The 16001-nt window shown below is 39.3% G+C and overlaps 1 protein-coding gene and 1 long non-coding RNA gene across 2 annotated transcripts in view; one reads left to right on the top strand and one right to left on the bottom strand.

Annotated features, from left to right (window-relative positions):
• The first annotated feature begins 2879 nt into the window (after nt 1-2879).
• On the top strand, nt 2880-7391 carry LOC138060385 (uncharacterized). The gene is made up of 5 exons (XR_011134348.1): nt 2880-2933; nt 3212-3342; nt 5147-5241; nt 6369-6708; nt 7179-7391. It is a non-coding gene; the product is annotated as an uncharacterized lncRNA (long non-coding RNA).
• A 6227-nt stretch (nt 7392-13618) lies between these two features.
• LOC138060207 (adenylate cyclase type 5-like) overlaps nt 13619-16001 on the bottom strand; it is a 59418-nt gene continuing 57035 nt past the window's right edge. The window contains exon 23 of the mRNA XM_068905973.1: nt 13619-16001. This exon is cut by the window's right edge and continues 1384 nt beyond it. The gene's annotated coding sequence lies outside the window, so the exon portion shown is untranslated.

The following is a 16001-nucleotide window of genomic DNA, read 5'->3' as shown; positions in this document are numbered from 1 at the left end:
TACTATGTAACCGATTTTTCCCCCAGTTCACGTGAGCAAAACCACTGTCTTTTCCGTAAGTTTTAGTTACAGTTGATCGCAGACCAGTTGATAATAAAAATGAGCGTATGTTTTCTTTTGTAATCTTGTTATTGACTCTTCCTTTACATTTATCTTCAAGTGCGAGTTTACCAACAGTATATCTTAAGGCCAAAGAGAGGGAAAGCCCAAATCATAGCTATTTGTGGGGGAACAAATTACAATCCTTTTTTGGCGTCGAAGTGTTGTTGGTGCTTTTGTAAATTGGCAGTCGCATTTAGAAAGCATTAGGTAGTGTGATTCATTCAAGTTCATTTTATTCACACTTCTTCAATTACAATACAACGACAATAAGAATAAAAAGAAGTAAATACAGAGCTAACTATACATTGAATTAAACATAACAAAGGAGAAGGTGTGTAGCAGTCAAAGGAGCCAAGCTTTCGAGTTGGCCGCTACCACAGAGCAGTTACAAAGTGGGTGGAGGTTATACAGTACTTATAGAAACTACTTATGAAGCTCTAGCTAAATTAATCACATGCCTTACTGTCAAGTAGAAAGAGCTTTTATTCTTTTTTAAAACTGTCGAGGGGGTGGGGGGACACTTAATTTTCATAGGCATCGTTTTTCAGGTCTTTGATGCCACTACGCTAAAACCTTGCTAGGCCATAAGTAGTTCTAGAAAATGGCTTGTACAAGTTTGTTTAGTGGCATACCTGGTATTATAATTATGGACAGTCGAAGCTGGTTGAAGTAAATCATAGAGAGCAGGAGGTATATCTTTTTTTGATATTGTATTTTGCACAAGAGCACCAAATTAAAATTTCAAAAAATTCTAATAGCGTAAAGTAAGGTGTGGGACTTTCTCTTTCATTTGCAAAGAAGATGCAAACAGATACAGTTATTTTGACTTTATTTGATTTTATATAAGTAGTTTGGTATTTGGTAGTTTGTTTCAAATATTCTGATAATCGAGCTGGCGGAAGCTATTATAATTGTACTGATCAGCCGCCTGATTGATTCTTATTGATAGGACTTTGTAGATGGCATTTGAAAAGCTAATGAAGCTAAACTTAAAGGATGTTCAAAGCCGTGAAATAATCCACGTTCTTATTGACTTGCTGTTTACAGGTATTAAAAAGATTATATGTGTGGCCCCAAAGGGTAGGGATTTCAGCCGGTTTGGTCATAAATAGGGTATCGATTTTGGCCAATTTTCCGCCATTTTGGTCATAAATAGGGTATCCATTTTTGCACTCTAGTCTTGAATTCGTTTTTTATTTAGAAGCTACTTCTTTATCATGTAACCTACCTAATAAAAGCAGATAAACATTGCCTTTAACATTGGTCTGAACTAGGGAATAATTATAAGGCAGGTCTGCACCAAGGTATTGATTTAAGGGTCAGGTCATAAATTGGGTATTAAATTTTTGGTCAGGTCATAAATAGGGTAGGGAAAATCGCAGATTTTGGTCATAAATAGGGTAAGGGTTTTGGGAAGCGGGCCGCACACCCCTACACTATTTTTCTGGGAGTACCCCCCCCCCCCTACCTTCCCGGGCTGATAACGAAGTAGAATGTCAAAATGTCGGAGGTAATCAAAAGATATAAAATTATATAAAGGTACTTAGTTCTAAATTCTAAAATTTACTTTGAGCATGTTAATTCAATATTTCGACACGACCGATTTTCCGCAATTTGCATTTATTCCAATTTTTGCCCCCCAGCTTTGCAGATGGACAATCTCCATGACAATTTGAAATCCAACATGGCGGCTATAGTGAATAAGGGCAACTGAGTGGCTTCATAGCTCAGTTGGTAGAACATTGCATCGGTATCGCAGAGGTTCATGGGTTCGAATCCCGTTGAAGCCGCCAGAATTTTTAAGGCGTCTCTTTAAAGACAATTGCTTAAGAATAAGTGCAAAGATCACTTCTCTCTTTCGTTCGTGTGATAACAGCCAAATTTCACGATAGCGTCATTTGACTACAACTACCAGAATTCAGTTTGTTTTAATTGTCTATTTAAATTTGTATGGCCACGGGGTAAAAATAACAATAGGTCTAATTAGCATGAGACAAGCAAACCTGAAGGATTATGGAACTGACGTCATCATGCAAATATCTATAGAGCGTTTTCACATGACGTCACGGCGGCCATGTTGGTGTTGCAAAACAAAGGAATGGCGGCCATGATGGTGTACCAAACAAATCCTCTGGGATTTGAACTCTATTTTATGCAAATACTTTCCCTTGTTTCAGTAGTCCAGCATGGCTCCTGGTCACGTGAGTGAAAACCTCCATTGGATAATAGGCCATTTTACAGTGTTTGCTCAGTGACCTAGCCTTTGATTGGCTGCGAGGCTGCCGATGACTTTGTATTGATACAGACCTCACTTCTTTTAGAGCAGTTTTCAATTGAGTGTCGTAAAACCAAAACCAAAGTAATTACTTTGGCCAATCAAAAAGGTCTGAGACAATCCAGAAAACCAATCAAAACTCGAAGTAATTACACGTAGCCGACACAAAGCGCGGAAAATGTGCACGAGCGAGCCACGATTGGTTTTGGTGTCACTTCTGATTGGTTGAAAAAATGGCGCGAGAACTTTGAACCACTCACTGAGTGAAGTAATTATAAAACCAAAGTAATTCACTAATTACTTTCGACACTCAATTGAAAACAACTCTATCATGTAAATTGTGTTATTGTAATTAGCTACATTAACATTAGAAAAGCGTTAAGGTTTGTATCAAAGCAGGGTCACCGGCAGCCTCGCTTCCATTCTTAGGTGACTGGCTTAACTGTAAAATGGTCTATTCTACTCATCATCACGGTTAATTTTTTTAGGAGAAAACATACAACCATTTTATGCTTATCTTGGACAAAAGTTCTGTGAATATAGTCGGAGTTATCAGGTAAGATTTTAAGTATTTTTCTCTGGGTGTTGGGGGCATTTTGTTAATCATTTGTTATTTAACACGGGTAATACTTGAATCGGGACTTTATAGGTGGGTTTACAGGTATAGTTGTCTACTATCTCTCTGTGGGCTGCCACCCCATTCAATTTGAATCAGAATTATTTAATACACTTAATTCAAGTATGTTTGCAGTTTAGTACACATTTTTCATTTCATCTTTTTCTATCAATTGTTCGATCCATCTTCTTTCTTTCTTCTTTCTTTCTTTCTTTCAGGTAACCTTGCAGTATTCCTTCTGGGATAAGTTCAAAGTAATTAATGACTTGACTCCTCACAGTGTTGATAACCTGTCTCGTCTCATGGCTCATCTCATTTCTACCAGAGCATATCATTATCCATTTTAAAGGTACGAATGTATTTGTTTATGGTGAAAATGGAGTTACGATTCAATTTACAATCACCCGTAATTGTTTACCCTACAGCTGACATTGTCTACCGTGAGATTATAAAACATCTTAAACAAGGTTTGGGAAAGACTTTCCTTGCAAAAAATATGGTTCGAATACCGTTGAAGCGGCCTGAATTTGCAGGTGTCTGTAAAGTTGCAATTGCATAAATTGTCCAGTAAATGCGAGGATCACTCAGTCCTGTAGCGCTGATAACGAAAGAATATTTTACAATGACTGCAAAAATTCTCGCGCGCTCATTGGCTAATTTTTATTGTCAATAAGCGGACAGACACATAAATTTATAATTTATGCGATAACGACGCGATATTGCTCGTGTCAGATTGAAGTTTCTCGCATTTTTGTCTCACTTTCTTCTCGTGTTTTGACTTATTTTGACCCCTCTGCCTTTTTGTTATTGTAAAACAACAATTTGATGTCCGTTTTTCATGCGTCTGCAGATCCACTCGGCTATCGCCTCGTGGATCCACAGCTACTTTGGCAATGTTATGAGGCAATTCATTATCAATAACAGGACAGACACATTAAAAACTGACATCAATTGTTAATCTTTGAAGCACTGAAGAAAATGGTCGTCTGTGGATAGACTGATTTCACATGAGGTTGATGTCCCCAAACAATGAAACGGCGGCCATGTTGGTGTCCCTACCCAATCCTCCGGGAATTGAACTCCGAGGCTATTATTATGCACCTTTTTCTTTCGTTGAAAAACATGGCTGTTATGAGTGAACCCAAGAATATGTTGTAGTGAGCGAAGAGGCTGCAAGGTTTCCATCAAATTCCGTTAAAGTGGTAATATGATCAAAAAATCATTTTGAGCTTTGAGTTTTATCCAAAGCCTGTTTATTTTGAGTGTAAGTTTTGGATTTCACGGTCCGCCATTACTCACGTTCAAAACTGGCCGATTGGACCTCAGAGGGTTGGATCTAGAGAAAATGACGTCATTTACTCACTAGCTTAAAATTTCAGCGTGTAAACGCAATTTATTACATATGCAAAACACCGGTTTAAAAGTCTGAAAGCCCGAAACTCCCGTGCTGCATATTAATTTGGCCGCGTATGCACGCATTGCATTCTTAAACTAGTGAGTCTTTGACGTCATTTTCTCCTCGACCCAGCTCTCTAAAGATTTTAAAGTTAGTAATGGCGGACCAATAAATAAGAAAATTCCAGTTAAAATAAACAGGTGTCTTTTTAAAATCAGAACTTAAAACTTGGGTCAGTTAGTGTTTAGTTAACATAGTTTTGAAATCCAAAGAAAAAAAAAGAATTGTTTCTTTGGTCGTAGTACCACTTTAAGTGCTCCTAATCTCGGTTTTTTGAAGTCTATACCTGAAATGACGTCATAAGCTGTTTTGCATTGCAAAGCAGTTTTTGACGACATCTCAAGACTGGCCCATACCTCTTAGTGCGTCTGCCGTGGGACAAACGACTGACTTCTGGTTTTGTTAAATTTTACGACCAACAAAATTGGAATTTCCATGTGAAAACGGTACATTTTTTTTTGCAATGGGTGAATACATTTTTCTTAGCAAAGACAAATATTCGAGGGCATTTAAACGTCTCAGAAGGCAAAAGAGTAAACGTAAACTTGTGTTGAGAACCTTGTATTGTAAGGGCAACTGTTCCCGTTCCAAAAAAAGTAATGGTCGCTACTTCTTCTTACTTGACATACATTTTACGATGCTCGCCACACGGGTTTGACGTTTTGTTGGAGAAATTAATTGTTTTTGTAAATTGCAGGTTGTGAACTTTGTTGAGCTCGATAAGCCTTCAGTTCGGCTATTCACCAAACTATTTCACCACATTTTATTGAGCAATTCAGAGGAGATAACAAGGTAAGTTGTTCTGTTGTTGGTCCAAGCAGTGTTCAGATCATTCGGCTGGTCAACTGAGACCCTAAAATCAGATTGGACACTTCGTGACAAGTGCAATATCGAAAGAGCATAAATAAATGCTACAGTGAAGCCTGCATGGCTTGTTTGCATAGTTGACAACTCTGTTATTCCCTGTTCGTACAATCACCACCGGATTCCTTCTACCGGAATGCTGGCTTTCACCCATGTTATCAGGCGCTATTTTTTCTTTAGCGAAACAACAACAAAACTTGCAGTAATGGAGATAGTTAATGTTCACCTTGATAAATGAATGAAATGATTTATTTCCTTTGGTGTCTCAGGGCTCCTCAGAAAAAAAAACCGATTGCTCTTTTGAAGGAGGCAGAGTGCAGCCCAGTGGTTAGGACGTTTGCTTTGAGATCCGGATATCCTGGCTTCAAGACACGTTCTGACCACTTTCTCAATTTGTTCCATCTAGTCCCTGGTTCAATTTCCTGGCTGCACTTGTAAATAGCCAACTAGTTTGCCTCCGGCCAGTAGGGTTTCTTAAAAGTTGTTCTGTTTAATGCTCGGAGATGTTAGCTAATAGCTACTCTAAAAATCGGAGGGTAAACAATGATACTTATCTTACTGAGTCGAACCTGGCCTCGTGACTCGGGAATCTTCGGAGAAAATCCCAATCATGCAATGGAGCACTCTGAGTTTTTTCCGAGCATTCCTGAGTTACAATAAATACATCATTTCAAAAGAAAATTATTTATATGAATTGAGATTAATTCAGGATGATTAGTTTGGAACACAAAGATGAACGCCGTATCTTTGTTGAGGGGCACAAACGTGGCCGCCTTGAGGTTACTTGAAAGTCAAGGATATGCCTTATTAAAAACAAATGAGTTATCCCGCGGAAACGACACTTATCACCTTTCTAACAACTTGGAGCCTGGTGAAAGACGACTGAATAATCCAAAAACCACGTCAAGATTCATGGGTATTGCGATCATTTGCTCTATGATCCAATCTTTTAGGAGTCTTGAGAGCAGCTGGAAGGATAAAGCCCTGTTGTTTGTGGTTTTGTAATGGTCGCGGTGATTTTATCCGTCCTTTGATACATTTCCCTTTTTTTACAGAAATGTGTTTGAAAGGATTTCGGCAGTACAAGACCTCGCCTCCCTTCGTCAGTGTCTGAGAATTTTTATCAAACATTTTGTTGGAAAAGCGGAGATATCCAAGACTTACAAAGGCATTGACTTGAAAGGAAGATTGAAACTTGTGGATGATATTCTGGGAGCATCAGATGCAATCAAACTTTAATCTCATAACTCTGTAGTGCAAATGACACGGCGTACAATGAGTTCAATCCCAAAGGTAGCCATCAAGTTACCCCTGCATGATTTTATGGAAGCGCATGTCAACAAGAAAAGCGGGCCTTCTTTTCAAATCAATCTGCCTATAGCATAGCCATAGAAGGTAAAATAGACCCTTCCACGGTTTTTGGCGCCATCTTGGCTGGGGGCAAACACGGCTAAATTTACAGTAAATGTATGGGATTTTGGCCGTTTTTGAACCGCTGTAGCGCCGCTAAAAAGAGACAGATTTCCACAGTGAAAGTGTATTTTATAAGACATTTATACTGAGATTATTTTCATGAAATATAAAGAACAAATTCAGGCTACAACGACCGTAAACGAATTTTTAAGATTTCATTCAAACCCGTGTAAAATCATCTCGGCAAATTGCAGCGAATTTAGAAGCAATATGAGAAGATTTATAATTCGAATTTAGGACGTCGTACCTTCCTTGATGGCCTTATTTTCTGTTGAATGTCTCTTTTTAGCGGCGCTACAGCGGTTCAAAAGTCGGCCAAAATCCCACACATTTACTGTAAATTTAGTCGTGTTTTGCCCCCCAGCCAAGCTGGAGGTCAAAAACCGTGGAAGGGTCTATTCTGCACTTGGTACAATAGCGTAAAACAACATCGACTTCTCTTCAAATATTTTTTCTATAGGCTAGTCTCCGTCTGCCGCTGAAGTCTGGAAAATAATGTCGTTCACCACTATGTGCGGCGATCCCTAAAAGGAAATTATAAATAACCTTGATTTCCTCATTTTGTGGGGAAAATGCGTCCAATAATAAAGAGTGCCTTGACGTAATTTGACCGCGGTCCGGGTGAACAGAGGACTGTTATTCGTGACTGGCACTGATTTCAAGAAGCTGAGCGAAAGTGTCTCATCAGTTGATCGTATTAATACGATTGAATTGGTTGGTTTCGTTGAAGTCTCGTAGCATTGCTTTGCTCCCATTTCCATACTGGGGCCAATGGTCACATAATTCCCTTGGATTACAACTTTTTACTTTTTGGTAGTTAATTATCTCGTTATCCAATGCCACGCGGCAAACTAAGCTTTTTCAATTTACTTGTACATGTTCACTTAATCGCGAATTAAAATCTGAAGTACCCACCGCGCAAGCCTAAGGGTGATAGTTAATTCTGATTAGATGTAAAACACTGTTTCATAACACACGGTTTCATTTGGTTAACCTACTTTCGGCGTTGCAGCGCCGAAACTGGAATTCTGTTCCATTCAAAATTCGATCCGCCAAAAACTTAAATCAATTTAAATCTAAATTGAAAGCCTATTTATTTCGTAATTCTTTAACATAGTTTTACAGTTCAATCCTTACCGTGGCCACCCAACAAACTTTCACATTTGACAATTACGTGTAAATACGTCAACTCAACAACCCATGCAACGGTGTTCAACCTACAAAAGACTATTTCCGAGTTAATGTCTGCCTCCTCTTCAAAGCGAGTCTAAGTGCGAAGTTTTTGTGGTGGTAATTAGTTCTTCTTTACATATGAATAAAAATTAATTTTAATAAGAAAAACTTTGCACTGAGACTCGCTTTGAAGAGGAGGCAGACATTAACTCGGAAATGGCCTATTGTGTGAACTTTGCAAAGAGGCGTGACTGTCAATCAAATTCACACATCCTGATTGGCGAACAATTTGTAAAAAGGCTTTGTTAGGTGGCCACGGTAAGGCGCGTCGCACTGTAATATTTCTTGTTAAGCGCTTTAGTGCCTTGTATAAAGCGCTATATAAATAATGAAGTATTATTTATTATTATTAAAATACTCTGGTCTTCTAGCGGATTTATCAGATACGAGTTACAGTGAATCAATCTTTACAAATCAGCCTCAGTTTTCATGAACACCTTCTCGTGAAAGTATTACATCAAACCGAACATCGAACGTCAAACCGACCACACAAAGCCAAGAAGGGCGTTACGCATCCCATACAGAATTCAGCTAATTAAGCAACACAGGACTTTTTCCGTATTTAGCCACGAGGGGGAGTTGGGAGAATTCGAGACAGGAAGCAGTCGAGGGTTTGCATGCATAACTGTCCTGGAGTATTTAGAAGAGGCTAAAAAAATCCTCTATTGCTTTTATAAAATATTTCTAAAAAAAATAATTCGATAAATGAAGGGAAATGCTGGTATTTTACTTCTTGATTGAAACACATTTTCTTGATACATGCTCATGTTTCCTACCACCCAATCAAAAGGCGCGTCTGACAACACATAACCAATCAAAACACAGCTATTGACCAATAAGAGTGCGCGTATTATCCTAATTATTTTATAAAAGGAAACTATGCCAAACTATGCCTACTCAACATAAATTGTCAATGCTTAGTAAGGACCAACTCATTGTTATGCTAGATGATATTTGTTGGATTCGAGCATTGGTTACGATCGGACATTAAAGATAATGAAATATTTCCATGCAATTATACTATTTACCGCTGTGACAGGAAGACATCTATGGGAAGTGGAGTTTTAATAGTAATCTCTGAGCGTTTTTTGTCTGAGCGATTGTCAAATGGTACGAGTTAAACTATGCGTGGCAGGCTGCAAAGACTTCTTTATTTTGTTCATATTACCGTCCTAATGTCAGTGAGGAAGTTAGCCTGGTCTTGACTGATCAACTGGCACACTTAAGCAAAATTGTAATTTTCCAACCTTGCATGAACAGTTCGTAGACATGATGGACGACAACAGCCTCACACAACTTGTTACATAACTTACACGGCAAAATAACACCTTGGACTTTTCATTTGCAATACACATGTAATCCATCTCTGATCGAGAATGTTAAAGTTCTACCTGGTCTAGAAGATCACGGTGCTGTTTTTGTGGAAGGCAACATTTCCCCAATCGTCAACAAACAGACAGCAAGAAAGATCTACCTTTTTAGACGAGCTGACTGGGATTGCCTTACTCCAACAGTGCTCATGCTGAACAAGAGACAATGGACTGTGAAGCTAGTGTAGCCGTTGAGTCTCTCAGGAAGTCTTTTGTTCAGTTACTAAATTCGCGGGCATCGAAAAATTTATTCCATCCAAAATTGCAAAACAAAAGAACCACTTATCATGGGTTAACTCTGAGTCCCTCAAGGCGCTGCTACACTGTGAAATGTTTCGTGTAACTTGTTCCGCCACATAAAACTGAAAGAAAGAAACTTTATTTAAGTGTCTAATCTTCTAGCGCTGTAGAGCACTAATCGGGGACACTGTAAATTGAAATTAACAAGTTAACGCAATTCAAATCAAAGAGAGAATTGTTAAACACTCACTTTAAGGGTATCTTTTCTGAGTCCAGCCCCATGACTCTCAAGCATGTAGCTGACGCAGCAGTAAGAAATCTACTTACAGATCAAACCATTTTTCGAATTATGCCCTCCATTACTATCACTGTAACTGATAATTTAAGCTAAATCCACACAAAGCTCCTGGTCCTGATACCTTACACCTTCAAGTCTTAAAAGAATTAAGTTCTTCAATTTCTCCAGCCTTAGCCTGGTTAAGAGTCCCGTGTTGTCCCATCGCACTTAAAATCTTCAAATGTTTTTCAAGAAAGGACCAAACCTGTATTTTCAGTAAAGTTATGGATCATGTCATGGTATCCAACATTATGCATCACTTCGACCAACACCAAATACCACGCAACCTCGATGACTTGGCCAGGTAAGTGCAAAACGGCGGACAATCGGATGTTATAGTGATGATTTCTCAAAGGCATTTGAACTGCTGTGCAAACTGTCACTCTACGGGGTAAGCAACGGGTAGTTCTTGAAGGGGCAAAGACTGATCAAGTTCCGGTGTCATCAGACAGTCCGACAGGGTTCCGTTTTAGGTCCCATCTTATTCTTGGCCTATATAGAGCAACCTCCCCTGGCCCGGTATGTGAAATTCAAAGTTCGTCTTTTCGCACACGACATTTTGATCTCTTTAGCCATTAAGTCCGCGTATGACAGTGGGATGATTGTATCCAATTACAACAAAATCTCCTAAATGTGGAAAAGTGGGAATCGGATTGGAAGATGGAGTTCAATACTTCAAAATATAACGTTTTAAGCATCACAAGACAGTGTAATCCGTATGTTCATGTTTATAAGGTTAAAGAGCAAGTCTTCGGTGGACTCTCTGCATTCTGTCAAAGTACCTTGGTGTCTACCTATCCGAACCGACCTCCGCTGGAACGAACATATTAAAACCATCTCCAATAAAGCAAACAACTCTTGGCTTTCTAAAGCGGAACTCAATACATTGCCCATCCAGAACCAACGAAACTGCATACAAGGCCCTAGTACGCCCAAGTCTGCAATATTTTTCATCTTTGTGGGATGCATTTACGGTGATTCCCAGGTTTTGCACTACGCATCTCACACTGCGCATAACATTGCGACTTCGGAGATAGCGGTGTTTCACCGCGGTCATCCGAAGAGAGGCAATTAAGGCCACTTTTGCTGTTCAAGGACTTTTAAGAGCAATCACGATAACTCTTGTCGGTTAAGAAGGTGTTGTTTTGGAACTCGCCCCCGTCCTTTCGCGGAAAATGATCATTTTGAAGCGGAAATTGCCCCTTTGCCATGCATTATCATAGTGTTGCGAAGAAACGAGCACTGTGACCCCTCATTTTTAATAGTTTTATTTACTCATAATAGGTACACGGAAAACATATTATGAAGCGAAAAAAAGTTGGATGGTAGAAGTTGTAGTATTTACATTTAAAGAACGTGAAACTGCATTCGGAGCCCGACATTGAGTGCATGGTGATGACTGTAGCGGTCCAATTTGTTTACATTTCTTTGCATGATTGATGAATTTCAAATCACTGTACTTAAAGATTATAGCCTGGACAAACAAACAAGTTCAAGTTTTCAGTAATACTCAGTAGCTTTGGCTACATGACAACAATTTTTTCCGGTTGATCCAGTTTCGAACGCTTGTCACGTAATCAGGTAAAAACACTGAGAATAAAGGGCATACAGCGCGAAAACAAGCACGGTGACCCCATCTTTTTATTGCATTTTTTAATGTCCTGTGTATGAGTATCAATTGCGCCAAGTTTGAAAAAAATCTGGATAGTACGTCATTTTCAAGGAAATCATCTTAAGGAGGCTCGGAAGGGTTTTCAGCTGAGCGCGTGCGCGTAAGCCATACACGCAATTCTAAAAGCTGCTCGCGTCAGCTCCTGATTCAAAATGGGTCACCAGAAATAAACAAATACCGCTAATTTCGCTCACCTTTCTTCTGATTCCTATACGTATAGAATATAAATAGACATCTCCTATTCACGAAAACTACGAAAATAGCACACACACGGTTTAATGGTCACTTCAATCCGTTTGTGTTGGCCTATAGCTTCACTCGCGCGGGTACTCGAATGAGCAGGTGACGCATGCGTAAATGCCGATCTTGTAACCCCCTCATTTTTCCTGGTTTTGCAACTTTACTCTTTCAAATCTTTGCTTCCGGACGGTTAATGTTTTTCATTTTTTGCATGTTAAGGCTTAGATTAATTTAAACCATTTGTAGGTGAAAACAAATTAGAGACTATTGGTCGTCTGTGAGGTAAGACACGATTTCATGGACCGTGAAGACGTTTCGATTCGTCTTGTGTTTGCAAGAGATCTTCAAGACGAGGAATATATGAAAATATGATCTTTTTTCGCAGATAATTCTGTATAGCTTGGGTAAAATTCAGTACCGTAAGAGGTTATTTCCCCAGATGACCTTTATCGGCACATGATTTAAGAATCTTGTATCATGGAACGCCGACACGGCGAATCTTTACTTGCTGAATTCTGGAAGGTAACGTCACTTGCAGAACGACTCTAAACAACGTAGCAGGTACGACGGATATAGAGATTACTTCATGGAAAATGCGCGCGCACGACTGTTATTCACGAGTTGAGTAGTATCAGAAAACGAACGAGTGAGGGCAGCAAACAAGTGAGTTTTCTGACACGAAACAACGAGTGAACAAAAATCGTACAAAGAATTTTCCATGCTGTAATGTGTTTATTTCATAGGTAGAGGTTTTTTTCGTGGTAGTGTTTGATAGACAAATTTATTTCGCACATATGGAGTGGGGCGATGAAAGCAATAAACAATGGTTTAAAATCGCCCAACCGACAATTGATTTAATAAAATTTAGAACACTTACTGTGTTTCAGATATTCCAAAGTAGTCCAAAGTGAAGAGTGTTTTTAGTTCGTCGCTTGTCAAAGCTACCAGCGCTTTGCGTTTATTTCCCTTTCCTTGCTTTTTTAGTTGTTTTTGTTTGGACTAAAAAACCTCTCTGGTTTTCTCAAATACCAGGTCATTTGTTGCTTGCGGAATAGCCCTTTTTCTTCAGTTGTCGTTCCAAGCTAGTAGGCACTAAACTTCGAAGGAAAGTTGGCTCGTATTCATTGCCGTCTTTAGTGCGGACGGAGATGATAAATTGGTTGACGTATTCAGTATTCATTCAGCTCAACCGCTGGAATAACTTCCATTTTCCTGTCTTCGACCTTCGTTTTCAAAATTCGTTCAAGCAATCGAACATCTCCTTCAGTTTTTTGAGCGGCATTTGTGTTTTCTTGTTCTAAAATAAATTCCTCAACTGAGCAAACAGAAGCAAACCTTCGGCCATTTTTCAAAGCGTGCGGTTTTTGTGCAACGGCTTTTGGATGACGTTCCATTCGATTCGTTCATTCATCACTAGTGAAATCTCGTCGTTCGTGTTCCTATGAAATAAAAGGGATTTTTTTATAAGCATTATGTGTACTGGCCATCGCTGGACAATGACTGGATCGTGATTGGCCAGAACGCCTCACAAGTCCGATTGTGGGGAAGAGGTGAAGGACGCTAGGGACAAACACGTCCCCATGAAAATGAGCTATGTGCCTTAATAAAGGTTTGAAAAGCAGAGGTGATAGGTGACGAGTGTATGTGCCACCAGTTGGTGACCTTTAAACCGGAAAGGAAGACAGAGTATAGGCTACCTGTAGCCTCTTCAATTTGCAGTTATCACAATCAACAACAAGCTTCATGTCACAATATTTATTTACAAGGCAGTATTTACCTGTCAATATATTAACACTCAATCAATTTAGAGATTTACACAATATAATCATCTTAAAATTAACTTTATACATAGTTAAGCATGACGTAAAAGCAAACTAGCGATGATTGCAGAAACATCAGACTAGTCTACGTTTAAATATTAAACGCTAAAAAAAAATACTTTTGGAAGAACAGAAATGCGTAACTTGGGAATATGCCGTAATTTGGAGGTCTTTTTTTCCTCCCGTTGTTACAAAAGTACCCGCAAAAGAAGTTTAATCTTGCACAAAAAAAGACGGTTTACTAAGAAAACATATGATCTTACTGGATTCAAGCAAGTACTTTTAAAATAACTGCATGGTAACTCCGCAACAAATGAAAGCGGCTGACTTTTTGTTCATGTAATCACTTGAGGAAAACTAGATCTCGTTACACTAAAAAAATATTCACATCAACTGAACAAGCCACCTTCAGATTCCAATTTCATTATTACTCTGACTATAATGAACAAAATATAGTTCTCGCCCGGGTTGCTCGAAGTCTTGGTTAGCGGAAATCCGCCTTCATGCCACGACAAACAAGAGATCGAATTTTACATACCCAATGGTTAGCCTCTGGCTGGGCTTCGAGCAACTCAGGCCATTAGCGTTTTTCCTGTTATCTTGTAAATCACCCGGGAATCGAACAACGTGTAGCTTATTTGAAATATTAACCCAGAATTTATAACCAAGAACAAAACTACCTTCCGAGTTTCAACCTCAGTTGTGCGAAAACTACACCGACGTTAAATATCTGTACAAAAATCAATTACTTTTAACAATGGAAGAGTACGTACATCACATTTAAACGATCTTGGAATGGCGAGTCCATTTAAATATTGAGTTCTTGACCTTACAGACTATAATAATACAAAACTCTTGCAAATGTGACCTAGAAACTCGATAAGACGAAATATCCAATCAATAGGAACTGCTTCAGAAACGAAAATTGAAGCAGTCGATTCATTAATGAATTACCAAAACCTTGTTTAAAAAGGTTCAAAATGCAACTCCCTCCTTCCCACACCTCGAAGGCTTTGAAGATCCGCCCTACCACTATAGGACTGCCCATTTTTAAAAACTCACCATGCGACTAATTCGCAAAATGCTCTGATATTGCATGAAAATCACCTCTTAACTATTTAAGGCAAACTGTATTGATGGCTTTTTCGTTCTTTGATGCGCGAAGGTATTGGGCTGACTCGCCCCTGTTTTATAAATAAAATGTGGGTGAACTATACCTGGAATCACTTTTATTTATCTTACGCTAATTTGTATATTAAGAATCATCGACTTGTTTTCATATATTAAAATTTGGATTTTTCTGATTGCTCTGATTGCTCGATACCGCCGCTGATGCTTAAAGGTGGGCAGAGACGAGGGGTCCTGTTACAGGGACATGTTGCAGCGACATGTCCCCTCGTGTGAACTGATACTTTTACGATTGTGCAACATCAATTTGGGGTGACTTTGCCCATGGAACACGTCGATGCAACATATCGCTGCAACATATCCGTGAAACATGAACCCGCAACATTTTCATGTGAGTGCAAACGTTGTGATTTTATCCCTGCTACATGTCCGCGTTACACGACCCTAATGCATGTCGCCTCAGTGTGTACTACATACCTATTTGTCGCTGGAACATGTCACTGCAACATGTCCCCTCGCGTCTGTCCACCTTAACTCTGAAATCTGTCAACAACGAGCACGTTTTTCCTTAATAATAGGAAGATGTTAAAATAAATTAATACGTTAAGTAAAATATGTGATCTGTACAATGAAGAACGAACGTTTTGACTGGAAATAAAATACTGCTAATAACGCCAATGCTCGATGACCAATATATTTTAATGTGTAGGTAGCCGGTGTGGCCTTTAAACGATGCTATCGGTTTTGTCTCAACTCGGCTGATCCGGCATTGGAATCCCATAAGAAACACTGCCCTACCAATGTCTTATTACGTGCTCAATTAATGACTAGACCCTTACTTTTAAAACCGGCAAGTAATAGTAGTGGAGTACCATTAAGGGAGTAATCAGGCGAGTAATTTCAAAATCGGCCGAGCGCGCAGCGCGAAGCCGATTTGAAATTACGAGCGCGATTGCCCCTGAATTGTACGACACAAAGTCCTATTACTAATTATTCGTAACAAATCCTAACCATAACCCTAAACCCAAGTTACCAAGTCTAAGGACGGAAGCGAGGCTGCCGTCTAGCACAGGGTTACCCCTAGCAACGAGTTGCTGGTTCCCGTTTGTACTCCTGGGAGAAAAGAGGTGATGTGAGAGTACAGTGTCTAAACCCAAGGAAGACACCGTGACAAC

This window comes from Montipora capricornis, chromosome 1 (genome assembly GCF_036669925.1).
Source record: "Montipora capricornis isolate CH-2021 chromosome 1, ASM3666992v2, whole genome shotgun sequence".
NCBI classification, from domain to species: domain Eukaryota; kingdom Metazoa; phylum Cnidaria; class Anthozoa; order Scleractinia; family Acroporidae; genus Montipora; species Montipora capricornis.
This window is presented reverse-complemented; position numbering and strand designations above follow the sequence as displayed.